Raw genomic sequence first — 13,998 nt, forward strand, 5'->3', positions numbered from 1 at the left:
AAAAATAGCAAATACCTGGAAATTAATCCAGTGAACGCTATACAAGATCTCTAAACTGAAAATTACAAAGAGAAATTTAAGTGGGTCTAAATAAATGAAAGTACATATCATGTTCATGGACTGGAAGACTCAGTATTATTGACATCAAATCTGTCTAAACTGAGGTATAGATGCACTACAAATCCTCACTTTAATTTTTGTTTTTGGTAGAAATCAGCAAACCTATTTAAAATTTATGTGGCTATGGAAATTACCTAACATATCCAATGCAATATTGAAAAAGAGCAAGTTAAAGAATTTACACCACTAGATTTTCATGCTTATTATAGATCTATAGTAATCAATGTCATATTTGAATATGGATAAATAATAGACTAATGGTATAGAAGTCAGAGTTTAGAAACAGTCCTGCAAAAGCAATCTATATAGTCATTTGTTTTTTAACAAAGACTATTGCAATTCACAAAGAAAAGAGGATGGTATTTTCAATAAATGGTGCTGAGTCAATTGCATATCTACATGGAAAAATATAAACCTTGATCTCTAATTCACAATGTAGATAAAAATTAATTTGTGATGAATTATAGACATAAATGTAAAAATAAAACAATCATAATATGGGGGAAGAAATTGAAGATATTCTTGTCCAGGTCATGACTTCTTAAACAGGTATCTGGGTCAAAGAGTTCTTGAATAGGACATAAAAATATGAAATGTAAAAAGAGAACATTAGTATGTTAGGGTTCATTACAATTAAGAACTTTTCTTTGCCAAAAGACAACATCAAAAAGTGAAGCGATTTGTAGGCCAAGGTGGGTGGATCATCTGAGGTCAGGAGTTTGAGACCAGCCAGACCAACATAGTGAAACCCCATCTCTACTAAAAACACAAAAATTAGCCCGGCATGGTGGTGCATACCTGTAATCCCAGCTACTTAGGAGACTGAGACAGGAGAATCACTTGAACCCAGGAGGGAGAGGTTGCAGTGAGCCAAGATCATCCCATTGCACTCCAGCCTGGGAGACAGAGCAAGACTCTATCTCAAAAAAAAAAAAAAAAAAAAAAAAAAAAAAGGCAAGAGGCAAGCCTCAACTGTAAGAAAAAGTTTGGAATACAACATGCAGCAAAAAACTAATATTCTGAATATATTAGGAACCCCTACAAATCAATTAGAAACAGACAATCTAAATTTTATAAGTGGGCAGAAGATATAAACCTCAAGCATTTCACAAAAAGATACACAAATGGTGAATAAGCACATGACAAAGGATTGAGCATCATTAGTTATCAAAAACTACAAATCAAACCACAAAAGTTTTCACTACATTTCCATCAGAATGGCTAAAATTAAAAAAGAATATAACATTGCCAAGCCTTAGCAAGGATGTAGAGCATGTGAAATTATCTTATATTGTTGGTGGGTGAATAAGCACTACAGAAATATTTGGCAATACTTATCGTCTGTTTACCCTGTGATCTAGCAATTGCATCTCTAAATCTATATCCAACAAAAGTGAGTGCTTATGTTCACGAACACATATGTATAAAAATGTTCATTGCAGGTTTACTCCTATTCCCAAACTGGAAGCAACCTAAACACCCAGCAATAGGTGACTGGGTAAATAAACTGTGGTACATCTGTAAAATGGAATATTACATAGCAATGGACAAAAAGCAAACTACTTACACACACAACACAGAAAAATCTTACTGACATAATGTTAAGTTAAAGCAGTCAGGCACAAAGGACTGCGTACTTTTTATTGCAGTTACGTATAGTCAAAAATAATATATGTTGGTACAGATCAAGTGGTCTTGCCTAGTGGTAGAATGACAGAAGGAAAGTTAAGGAAGCCTTCTACACTACTAGAAATTTTCCACATTCTGATCTGGGTTGTGATTAAATGGGTTGGATTGTGTGTTGTGTAAGGCACAAGAATCTTAAGTCACCCTTAAGATTTGAACGTTTTACCATATGTAAGGCATATTTCTTGTTTTAAAAGAGATGGAGGAAGGGAAGACGCATACCTCAACATCTGATGACATTTTAGTTGTGGCTAAGTGAAAAAACAAAAATTCCAGAACTACACAGAGAAAATATAAGATTACCTAAAAAAAGAATTAGAAAAAGATTGGTATCAGACTTCTTATTAGCAGCTCTGGATGTTAAAATGTATTGGAGGCATCTCTGAGGGGGAACTATCTGAATGTTTCAGAATATCTGAAATTCTAAGGGGAAACATTTTGAACCTAGAATTCTACAACCAGGCAAACTCATTCAATTGTTAGGATGGAACACAGCCTTTTAGACAGGCAAGATCATGCATGCTTAATAAAAATAATACTCAACAGGCCAATCAGCAAAATAAAAAATAACCAAGAAAGAGGACATCGCATGATGAAAAAAATAATGGTATTATCCTTAGAAGTGGCATAATTATGACTCAAAGAAGTGAAGTGGAAAGAAAGTAGCACAGGATGTCTTAGACTTTCATACTTGGTTATATAACCTATTCTCTGGTCCTGATCACCCAACTTGGTTCCGCTAAAATATTATTCCCATAACCTTAATATTGTAAATGTGACCTACTGATTTCAATTTTAGAACCAACTTGTTTAATAAAAGAACACATAAAAAAGCAAAAACAACTGAAGTATGGTTACAGAATGGAATTTAACTGTTGCTTACTTTGCTAACATTAAAATAATAATATAATTAACAAAACTTGGGAAGTGTAGGGAGAAGAAAAAGTAGAAGGAGTAAGGAGTGAGGAGGAGTATTATTCCCATCTTTCACAACATGGAGTCAATAAATGGTGTCTAATAAATCAAGAATGAGATGTCTAAGAACATTATCTAGTCAGAAAAGCAGCCAGTAGAAAGCATAAAAATATGTAACAATAAAAGTTGAGGGGTGAAGTGGGAGAAAGGATGTGGGTAGTTTAAGAGTGATGAAATCCTAATCATTCATATCGGAGGGTGGTTAATAGATCCTGGTAAGTGTGATAATTCAAAATAAAAAGTATATGCACATTTATGCATCTCTTAACAAATGCATTAGCAGGCAATTTTGTCATTTGGTGAACATCCTAGAAGTGTAGTAATGCAAACCTCTCGATAGTATAGCCTGCTACACTCCTAGGCTATATGGGATAGCCTATTGCTTCTAGGCTACAAATCTGTACAGCATGTTACTGTACTGAATGCTGTAGGCAATTATAATACAACGATAAGTATTTGTGATTGAGACATATCTACACATAGAGAAAGTACAGTAGGCCAGGCATGGTGGCTCACACCTGACAATCCCAGCACTTTGGGAGGCCAATGTGGGAGGATAGCTTAAGTTCGAGACCAGCCTGGGCAACATGGCAAAACCCCATCTCTATTAAAATAAAAAACAAAGCAAACCAAAAATAAAGACTACAGTGAAAACACGGTATTATGATTTTTATGGGACCACGGTTGTATATACAATCATTGTCAGAAACATTGATATGCAATATATGACGATATTATTTACTGATATGGTGGTAACCAGGGAAGAAATAATTGTTAAGACAGTATTTCCTGAAAAGTTCTAAGAGAGCCTATGGCAGCCCCAGAGAATGGCAGAGAGGAGAGCAGGTGAGAGCTAGCGGTGGAAGTTTCAGAACAGGGGCTTCATACACAGAACACAGGATGTTATGGCAAAAGCCTCAGATAGGATTGGAGGATCTGTGAGAAGAGAGAACAGGTGCTTTCTGCCCAGGGTAGCCTTTGAGGTGGCAGAGGAAATTTTCCTGAGCTAGCATAATGGGTTAGGCAGCAGCAGAGTGGAAATGGCAGCAGGGCTGACTCCCACCTGACAGAGGGCCTGAGGCAGCAGCCAGCATGAAAGAGCGCAGGAGTCTGAATGTCGATGAAGGGGAACCATGACCGAGTAAGGACATCTGGATATCTATCAGTGGGCGAGATGTTGATGAACATCCAGAGAGATAAGGTTCAATTCGATGGGTGTAGAATCAAGGCAGGCCACAGACCAGAGGCTCTGTGCCCACCATAATGCCACAGGAGCCCCAGAATGTATATGCCACTCTGGGGAGAAGGGTTCCAAAGAAAGAAATTCCAGTTGACTGAGTTTGAGTCTAAAATGACTGAGCAAACCCTGAGGTAAGTGAGTTTTTTAGGAACTGACACAATTATGTTTTCTGTCTCCAGACAGAATGGTGAACTGAAATATAGATTAATTTGAGTTATGGAAAAAGAGGGTCAATATTTTCTGCATAATCCTGTACGTGACTGTGAAATTCATGCCCCATAATTAAAAATAATAAGCTGTGATTCATTGACTCAATGGAATACTATACAGTAGTTAAAACAGTAAAATATATCTATGGGCATTGTTATAGAAAATTGTTGACGTTACTTTTTTATTGACACAAATATTTGTACATAGTTATCAGGTGCGTGCTATATTTTGTTACATGCACACAAAATGTAATGATCAAGTCAGGATATTTAAGTTTGTCCGTCATCTTGAGTATTTCTCATTTCTATGTGTTGGGAACACTTTAAGTCCTCTCTTCTAACTATTTTGAAATATACAATACATTTTTGTTAACGATAGTCACTCTACTCTGCTATCAAACATTAGACTTATTCCTTCTATCTAACTGTATTTTTGTACCGATTAACCAACCTCTGTTTCCCACCATGCCGCATCCAACACACACCCTTCACAGACTCCGGTATTTCTCATTCTATTCCTACCTTCATGGTACCAACTTCCTTAGCTCCCACATATGAGTAAAAGCATGTCGTATTTGTCTTTCTGTTCCTGGCTTATTTCACGTAACATAATGAGTTCCAGTTCCATCCATGTTGCTGCAAATTTTGCTCTTCTGTAAGGCCAAATAGAATTCCATTGTATATAAATATGTTTTTATTCCATTTGTCTATTGATGGGCATCTAGGTTGATCCCATATCTTTGCTATTGTGAATAGTGCTGCAATAAACATGATAGTGCAGGTATCCTTTTGTCATACTGATTTATTTTCCTTTGGGTACATGTCCAGTAGTGGAATTGATGATGACATGACACTCCCATTTTTAGTTTTTTGAGAAATCTTCATACTGTTTTTCATAGTGACTGTACTAATTTACATTCTCACCAACAGTGTATAAGAGTTACCTTTTCTCTGCATCCTCCCCAGCATCTGTTATTTTTTGTCTTTTTAATGATAGCCATTCAAACTGAGGTAAGATGATACCTCATTGTGATTTTTGTTTGCACTTTTCTGATGATTAGTGAGGTTGAGCAATTTTTATATACCTGTTGGCAATTTGTATGTTTTGTTTTTTTTTTTTTGAAAAATGTCTTTTAATGTTCTTATCCATTTTTAAAATGGGATTATTTGTGTTTTGTTGTTGTTGAGATGTTTGAGTTTCTTATATTTTCTGGATACTAGTGCCTTGTAGAATGAATAGTTTGCCAATATTTTCTCTCATTCGACAGAATTGTTTCTTGACTTTGCTGATTGTTTCCTTTGCTGTGTAGAAGATTTTTAGTTTAATATTGTTCCATTTCTCTATTTTTGTTTTTGTTGCCTATGCTCTCAAGGTCTTAGCTATAAAATATTTGTCTAGACCAATGCCCTAAGTGTTTCTTCCATGGTTTTTATGTAGTATTTAATAGTTTTAGATTTCACATTTGAAATCTTTAATTTATCTTCACTTGGATTTTGTGTATGGTGAGAGATAGAGATCCAGTGCTATTCTTCTGCACATGAGTATCCAATTTTCCCAGCACCACTTATTGAAGGGGGTGTCCATTTTCCAATGTATGTTCTTGGCACCTTTGTTAAAAATCAGTTGACTGTAAATTCATGGATATATTTCTGTGTTCTCTCTTTTGTTCCATTGGTCGTGTCTGTTTTTATACCAATGCCATGCTTTTGGTTTACTTTAGCCTTGCAGTGTATTTTGAAGTGAGGTAGTGTGATGCCTCCAGCTTTGTCCTTTTTGCTCATGATTGCTTTGGCTATTCAGACTATTTTTTGGTTCCATATAAATGTTAGAATAATTTTTTCTATTTCTGTGAGAAGTGACATTGGTATTTTGATAGGGATTGCATTGAGTCTATAGATTGCTTTGGGCAGTATGGTCATTTTAATGGTATTAATCCTTCTAATCCATGAGTATGAATTGTCTTTCCATGTGTGTCCTCTAAAATTTCTTTCATCAGTGTTTTGTAGTTTTCCCTGTAGAGGTCTTTCATTGCCTTGGTTAAGTGTGTTTCTAGGTATTTTATTTTTTGTAGAAATTGTAAATGGGATTGCCTTCTTAATTTCTTTCTCAGCTAGTCCATTATTGATGTATAGAAATGGTACTGATTTTCATATGTTGATTTTTTATGCTACAACTTTGCTGAATTTATCAAATATGAGAGTCTTTTTTGGTAGAGTCTTCACGTTTTGTAGACATACGATCATGTCAAGTGCAAAGAGAGACAATTTGACATTGTTTTGTTTTCTTCAGTTTGGATGCCTTTTATTTTTTTCTCTTGCCTGATTATTCTGGCTAGGACTTCAAGTACTATGTTGAATAGAGGTAGTGAAAGTGAGTATCTTTATCTTGTTCCAGTTCTTAGAGGAAAGGCTTTCAGCTTTTCCCCATTTGGCATAATATTAGTTATGGATTTGTCATATATGATCTTTATCATGTTGAGGTATGTTTCTTCAATGACTAATTTGTTAAGAGTTTTTTGTTTTGTTTTGTTTTTTTTTTTTTTTTTTAACATCAGGAAGAATGTTAAATTTTATCCCATACTTTCTCTGTGCCTTTTGAGTTGGCATATGTTTTTGTCCTTCATTCTGTTGACGTGATGTATGACATTTATTGATTTGCGTGATTTGCATACTTCAAACTATTCTTTCATCTTTGAAATAAATTCTACTTGATTATTGAGTATTTTCTCTTTGAGGTGATGTTGGATTCAGTTTGTTAATATTTTGTTGAGGATTTTTGCATGTATGTTCATCAGCGATACTGGCTTGTAGTTTTCTTTTTTATTGTGTCATTGTCTGGTTTTGGTATCAAGGTAATGCTGTCTTCATTTAGAGAGAACTCCCTCCTCTTCAATTTTTTGGAATAATTTCAGGAGGATTGGTGCTAGTTCTTATTAGAAAGTTTGGCAGAATTTGGCAATGAAGCCATCAGGTCCTGGACTTTTATTTGTTGGGAGACTTTTTTTAATGGTAATTTTCTATTTCTAAAAATTATTTATTTATTTATTTTTAATTTTACTTTAAGTTCCAGGATGCATGTGCAGAATGTGCACATGTTTTTTTTTTGCTATATAGGTATATGTGAGCCATGGTAGTTTGTTGAACCTATCCTGTCACCTAGGTTTTAAGCCCCGCATACATTAGCTATTTGTATTCTTTCCCTTGCCCCCAACCCCCAACAGGCCCTGGTGTGTGTTGTTCCCCTCCTGTGTCCATGTGTTCTCATTGTTCAACTCCCACTTATGAGTGAGAATATGCAGTGTTTGGTTTTCTGTTCCTGTGTTAGTTTACTGAAGATGATGGCATCCAGCTTGATCCGTATCCCTGCAAGAACATGATCTCATTCCTTTTTGTGGCTGCATAGTATTCCATGGTGTCTATGTACCACATTTTCTTTATCCAGGCTATCATTGATGGCAACTTGAATTGGTTCCATGTCTTTGCTATTGTGAATAGTGCTGCAATAAACATATGTGTGCATGTATCTTTATAATAGAATAATTTCTATTTCTTTGGGTATATACCCAGTAATGAGATTGCTGCATCAAATGGTATTTCTGGTCCTAGATCCTTGAGGAATCACCACATTGTCTTCCACAATGGTTGAACTAATTTACATTCCCACAAACAACGTGAAAGCATTTTTATTTCTTCACAGCATTGCCAGCATCTGTTGTTTCTTGACTTTAATAATCGCCATTCTGACTGGGGTGAGATGATATCTCATTGTGGTTTTGATTTGCATTTCTCTAATTATCAGATATGTTGAACTTTTCTTCATGTTTGCTGGCTGCATAAATGTCTTCTTTTGAGAAGGGTCTGTTTATGTCCTTTGCCCAATTTTTGATGGCATTGTTTGTATTTTTCTTGTAAATTTGTTTAAGTTCCTTATAAATTCTGGATATTAGACCTTTGTTAGATGGGTAGATTGCAAAAATCTTCTCTCATTCTGTAGGTTGCCTGTTTCCTCTGATGATAGTTTCTTTTGCTGTGCAGAAGCTCTTTAGTTTAATTAGACCCCATTTGTCAATTTTAGCTTTTGTTGCAGGTGCTTTTGGTAATTTTATCATAAAATCTTTGCCCATGCCTATGTCCTGAATGGTATTGCCTAGGTTTTCTTCTAGGGTTTTTATGGTTTTGGGTTTTACATTTAAGTCTTTAATCCATCTTGAGTTAATTTTTGTATAAAGTGTAAGGAAGGGGTTCAGTTTCTGTTTTCTGCATATGGCTAGCCAGTTTTTCCAGCACCATTTATTAAACAGGGGATCCTTTTATTGGGAGACTTTTTATTACTGCTTTGATTTCATTACTTACTGGTCTGTTCTAGTTTTCCATTTCTTTCTGATTCAACTTTGGTAGGTTGTATGTTTTCAGGAATGTATTCATTTTCCTTAGGTTTTTCAGTTTAGTGGTGTGTAGTTGTTCATAGTAGTCTCTGAAAATCTTTTGTATTTCTGTGGTATCAGTTGTAATGTCTTCTTTTTCATTTCTGATTTTGTTTATTTGGGTATTCTCTATTTTTCTTAGCCTAGCTAACAGTTTATTGATTTTGTTTACCTTTTCAAAAATAACTTTTAGTTTTGTTGATTCTTTGTATTATTTTAGTCTCTATTTCATTTACTTCTGTTCTGATCTTTATTATTTTTTTCTTCTATGAATTTTGAGTTTTATTCTTGCTTTTCTAGTTCCTTGAGATGCATAATTAAATTATTTATAATTTTTTAACTTTTTTGATGTAAGTGTATATTGCTGTAAAGTTTACTCTTAGCACTGCTTTTACTGTAGTCCACAGGTTTTGGCATATTGTGTTTCAATCTTCAGTTGTTTCAATAAATTATTTAATTTCCTCCTTTTTTTTTTTTTTTTTTTTTGAGACGGAGTCTCGCTCTGTCACCCAGGCTGGAGTACAGTGGCCGGATCTCAGCTCACTGCAAGCTCCGTCTCCCAGGTTTATGCCATTCTCCTGCCTCAGCCTCCTGAGTAGCTGGGACTACAGGCGCCCGCCACCTTGCCCAGCTAGTTTTTTTGTATTTTTTTTAGTAGATACAGGGTTTCACTGTGTTAGCCAGGATGGTCTCGATCTCCTGACCTCGTGATCTGCCCGTCTCGGCCTCCCAAAGTGCTGGGATTACAGGCTTGAGCCACCGCGCCCGGCCTAATTTCCTCCTTAATGTCTTCATTGACCCAGTGGCTATTCAGAAAAATGTTGTTTAATTTCCATATATTTTTACAGTTTTCCAAGTTCCTCTTATTATTAATTTCTAGTTTTAATCCATTGTTATCTGATAAGATGCTTTATATGACTGATTTTTAAAAATTTGTGGAGACTTTTTTGTGTCCTAATATATGGTTTATTTTGAAGAACATTCCATGCATTGAGAAAAATGTGTATCCTGTAGTTATTGCATGAAATGTTCTATAAATGTATGTTAAGTTTACATGGTCTAAGGTGCAGTTTAAATCCAATGTTTCTATCTTAATTTTCTGTATAGAGAATCTGTCTAATGCTTAGACTGGGGTGTTGAAGTCCCTAACTACTATTTTATTAGAGCCTATCTCTCCCTTTACATCTAATAATGTATGTTTTATATATCTGGATGCTCCATTGTTGGGTGCATATGTTTAGAATTGTTATATCCTATCGTTATAATGACTTTCCTTGTCTCTTTACTGTTTTTGACTTAAATTCTCTTTTATCTGATATAAGTATAGTTACTCCTGCTTGCTTTTGGTTTCTGTTTATATGGAATATCTTTTTCTATTTCTTTACTTTCAGTCTGTATGTGTCTTTATAGTTAAGATTAATTTCTTGTAGGCAGCATAATATTGGATCTTTTTAAAATCACGGTTATTTTTGCTGTGTAAGGGCTTATTCCTGTTGTTTGATTAATTGATTTCTGGTTGTTTTGTATATCCTTTGTTTATTTCTATCTCTCTTATTGTTTACAATTGTGGTTTGGTGGTTTTCTGTTGTGGTAATATTTCACTTTTTTCCTTATTTGTGTGTTTGTTCTACCAGTAGGTTTTATACATTCATGCATTTTCATAATGGTAGATCGTATTCCTTTACTTTCAGGTGTAGGCCTCCCTTAAGTATTTTTTTGTATGGCTGGTCTAGTAGTGATAAATTCTCTTAGTTTATGCTTGTCTGGGAAAGACTTTATTTCTTCACTTATGAAGGATAACTTTGCTGGGTATAGTATCTTTGTCTAGCGTTTTTTTGTTTTTGTTTATTCTTAAAGCATTTTCAATATATTATTCCATTGTTTCTTGGCCTTTAATGTTTCTGCTGAGAAATCTGTTAGTCTGATGGGGATTCCCTTATAAGTGACCTAACTGCTTTTCTCTTGTTGGTTTTAAAATTATCTCTTTGTCTCTAACTTCTAACAGCTTGATTATAATGTCCCACAGAGACTTTTTGCATTGTTTCAGTTTGGAAAACTCTATGTTTCCTGGATGTCTAAATCTCTTGCTAGGCTTGGGAAGTTTTCAGCTATTGTTTCATTAAATAAATTTTCTAACCCTTTTCTTTTCCTTTACCTCTGGGACACCAAATATTTCTATATTTAATTGCTTTATGGTGTCCCAAGTGTCATATGGGATTTGTTCATTGTTTTTTATTCTTTTTTTTTTAATTTTTGGCTGACTGAGTTATTTCAAAAGATGTGTTTTCAAGTTTTAAATTCTTTACTCCGCTTGACTTATTCCATTGTTGAAGCTTGCAAATTTATTTTGTATTTTTTTAATGAATTCTTCAGTTCCAGAATTTCTGTTTGGCTCTTTTTAATGATATTTATTTCTTTGCTAAGCTGCTCATTCATAACCTGAATTGTTTTTCTGAGGTATTGTTTTTATGTGTTCTGTTTTATCTTACTGAGCTTCTTTAATATCATTACTTTAAATTACTTGTCCAGGTTTTCATAAATTTCTTTTTGATTGGAACCTGGTTGTTGGAGAATTATTATGTTCCTTTGGAAGTGTCATATTTCCTTGCTTTTTTATGTTTCTTGTGTCCTTATGTTGATATCTGTGCATCTGGTGTAATAGTTGCTTTTTGAATTTTTTAAAATTTTTCTTTTGTAGGGGACAATTTTTCATAAAGATGTATCTATGATTTCAGTTGGATAAGGCATTTTGGCTTTGATTCTGGGTATATGCAGTAGTGTAGTGTTCATATCATTTATTTGGCTGTAAACAGCATCAGTGGTTTCTGTGATTTCCTCAGTGGCTTAGGGTGTGGTTGTTGATGAAGGATGTAGTGATGTTTTCTGGGGATATGGATACCAGGTGGGCCTCTCCTTGGGCCCCAGTAGTGGCAGTGGCAAGCTGAGCGTGCCTGTCCTTAGGCTTCAGGGTGGCATATTCTGCCACTGATGTTAGCAGGTTCAGGTCAGCTGATTCTTGGGCTTCCAGACAACCTACTCAGGTGCTGTTAGGGCATGGGTGAAGGAGGTAGCAGTGGTAGGCCAAAAATCTGGGTCCTAAGCAGTCTGCACTGGTGTTGGCAGTAGCTGTGATGGACTAGGTGGCCTAGTCCCCAGGCCTGGAGGTGTCACATGTAGGGGGGTGCCTGCTCTGGTGGTAGCAGAAGGCTAGGTGATCCCAACTTCAGACCCCCAGAAAGACTGCTCAGGTGCCAAGGATGGTGGATCAGGCTGGATAGTCCCCAGGCCCCTGGATGGCATATTTGTGCACTGAGAAAATGGAACCAGGCCAGGCAAATCTGTCCTCAGGACCACTGGTGGTACATGCAGGTGCTGTCTGTGGTAGGTCAAGATGGGGTCATCTCCCAGGCCCAAGGCAAACTGTTTAGGTGGGTGTGGCAGCAGCTGTACTGCAGCCCTGCTACTGGTGAGGGCAGTGTTGCTCTCAGTGGCAGCAATCATATGCAGGCAGCTGGGAAATATGCACTTTATTTATGCTTTGGCCGCAGCTGCTATAGCCTGCAGCAGCAGCTGCTGCGAGTCGGGGAGTTTGTATTTGAGGCATGTGAAAATGCGTGGCAACTTTGCTGCTGGTGGCAGCAGGATCTTTGCCAATGGCTAGTGCTTTAGCTCTGGAGGCAGCAGCCAGCTGCAGCAGTGGCTGCAGGTAAGGAATATAAATTGGGCTCCAGAGATGTGGAGATGCAGGAGCTACTGGACCCCTGGACAGGATGCAGTGTTGTGGGGGCTGGGCTTTTAATATGGCACCTTGCTGTAACTGCTTATGGCTTCATGAGAGAAAGGGGTGAGCCCTAGCATGAGCTCCCTCTCTGGAGTAATACCTTCACATGGTCTTCAGGCAGCTTCCTATGTTAGTCACAGGGCCTGTGAGGGTCTAGGGGTTTTCCTGTAGCTAAGATGCAGGAGTCCATGGTTGGAATGTACATCACTGGAGGTCACTTGCTTACTCTTTCCCTGCATTAGAGAGCCTCTCCAGACTCTCAGCCAATCATACTGAGCAGTCTGCCTTGCTCCCCACTCTTTTCCTTTCTGTAAGTGTTTTCTGTTACTTCTGTATTGAATTCCAGTGCTCTCTCTTTGATGATCTATTTGAAGTGTGATTATCTACTCACTATTTGGTTCTTCTTTGTGGAAAAGGCGTTTACCAGATGACTCTAGTCAGCCACCTTGGAGCCCCTTAACATTAAAATTTGAAAAAGTTGCAGAGTAGTATATATAATATGAAAGCAATATACAAAAACACTCATGCATGTATACACATATACATGTGTATATACAGATACATATGTACAAACACAGTTATAAGCTTATATAGAATATATATTACACATTAATATTATTTATTATATAATACACCTAGATTGTTAAAATATATATTTATATATTTTATACATCTATATATGAGTGTGTTTGTGTGTATGTGTGTGTATATGTGTGTGTGTGTGTGTGTGTGTGTGAGTGTGTGTGTATATATATATATATTTTTTTTCCCCACAATGATTATCCCTGAGAAGTGGCATTTGGGGGAAGGTGTGCAAAACCAGGAAATTTTTACTCTTTGATTATAAACTTCTCTAGTGTTAGACTTTTTTATTTTTACAGTTAGCAAGCATTACTTACATTTTAGAAAATGTGCATGACACACAGTAGGCAGCGAATAATGGTAGCTCCTATTTGGAGAAGGTAGCATTTACTGAGTTTTACTATGTGCCAAGGTTGCTTTAGGTACTTTCACATAAACTGTCTCATCTAACCCTCTCCTGCTGCTGAACCACACCTCTTGGCCCTTGGCTGAGTCCTGTTCTTGCCACACTAGCTGCATCATCCTGTTCTCCAAGACACACACAAATCCCAGATGCCAACTCTGCTCCAGAAAAAAGGGCCCCTTTGGCGCTGGCCAACTCCAGGAAGTGAGTGGAACCAGAGGAGCATCAGAGGACAGAGGTGTGCAGGCAGCATGCCCAGTGCAATTAGAGGCGGATTAAGATGGAAACAGTGTGGGGTCCAGGCGTGATGTGTTTTTGTCGTCTTGTCTCGGATTAGTAGTAATATATCTGCTCGTGTGATGGACGCATCTGCTTTCGTTTATTCTGAGCCCTGGTAAGCTCACAGGCCTGGATTAAAGCAAAATCATGCTGAGTGAACATTGCTAATTTAGCTACTTTTTCTCCTCTCTTTTTCTTTTCCATTTTCAAATTTTAATGTGAATGTAGCAAGAAGCCATTTTCATCCAACATGATGACTTGGAAAAGATGCCTCTACTTCTTATATTCTGAAGGGGAGG

Source organism: Macaca thibetana, chromosome 14 (genome assembly GCF_024542745.1).
Source record: "Macaca thibetana thibetana isolate TM-01 chromosome 14, ASM2454274v1, whole genome shotgun sequence".
In the NCBI taxonomy this organism is placed as follows: Eukaryota; Metazoa; Chordata; class Mammalia; order Primates; family Cercopithecidae; genus Macaca; species Macaca thibetana.